This window comes from Cajanus cajan, chromosome 7, assembly GCF_000230855.2.
Source record: "Cajanus cajan strain Asha chromosome 7, NIPB_CcT2T_4, whole genome shotgun sequence".
Lineage (NCBI taxonomy): Eukaryota > Viridiplantae > Streptophyta > Magnoliopsida > Fabales > Fabaceae > Cajanus > Cajanus cajan.
In genome coordinates, this window is record NC_138523.1 from 24,905,084 (window position 1) to 24,906,085 (window position 1,002).

At 41.1% G+C, this 1,002-nt stretch overlaps 1 non-coding gene across 1 annotated transcript; it reads right to left on the reverse strand.

The window, feature by feature from the left end:
* Window positions 1-559: 559 nt before the first annotated feature.
* LOC145950195 (small nucleolar RNA R71) lies at window positions 560-666 on the reverse strand. Its single transcript, XR_014428302.1, has one exon. It is a non-coding gene; the product is annotated as a small nucleolar RNA R71 (small nucleolar RNA).
* Between the last annotated feature and the right edge of the window lie 336 nt (window positions 667-1,002).

The following is a 1,002-nucleotide window of genomic DNA, read 5'->3' on the forward strand; positions in this document are numbered from 1 at the left end:
TAAATAAATAATTTTTTTTAGTGTTTACTTCTCCAATTCAGATTTCACGGGCCACTTTCTTCTTTTTTTTTGCAGTGCTTTAGGGTTAATGCAAAAGAGATCTCTACGTCTTGGGAAACCAACACCACTTGATCCTGAGATTGAAAGAACTCTCCTGAGAAGGAAAAGAAACCGTTCTAGAGAATTTGCCATGGCTGCACAACGAGATAATTTACCGCTTCGGGATTACTCTGCACCCATAGCTCGTGGGATACCTGGAGGGGAGATGCAAACTGGAGCTACTGTACCAGCTTCTCTGGTGAATATGCTCAAACAGAACACCTTTGGAGGACTACCATCAGAAGATCCTAATGACCACTTAGAGGGGTTCTTGGAAATCTGTGAGACCCAGCAATTTGATGATGAAGTTTCTGATGGAATGCGACTCCGCTTATTCTCACTCACCTTGAGAGATAAGGCAAAGGTGTGGCTAAGAACAGTGCCTAGAGAAAAGATAGCAACTTGGGAATTATGTGAAAGAGCTTTTCTAGAGAAATTCTTTCCTCCTTCTAAAACTAAAGAATTGAGGAAGAAAATCACTAATTTCCAACAAGGCACTGGAGAGACTATTTATGAAGCATGGGAGCGGTTCAAGGGATATCTTCAAGCATGCCCACAACATGGCTTCAACCGTTGGCTTACCATCCAATTTTTCTTTGAAGGATTGGACCAACAAAGCACCATGATATTAGACTCAGCAGCTGGAGGATCTTTCATGGGGAAACCTATTAATGACTGCATGATTATTTTGGAAAATGTAGCCTCAAATCACAGCCAATACAGTGAAAGAGAAGTCACAGCAAGGAAAGGAACTCCGGGGCGATATGAAGTGAACAATATTGAGTTACTCTTAGCAAAATTTGATACTCTTAATCAAAGGTTAGACAAGATGGAAAAAGCTAAGGTTAATTCAGTGGCTACAAATCAAGTATGTGACCTTTGTAGGGAACAAGGGCACACTGC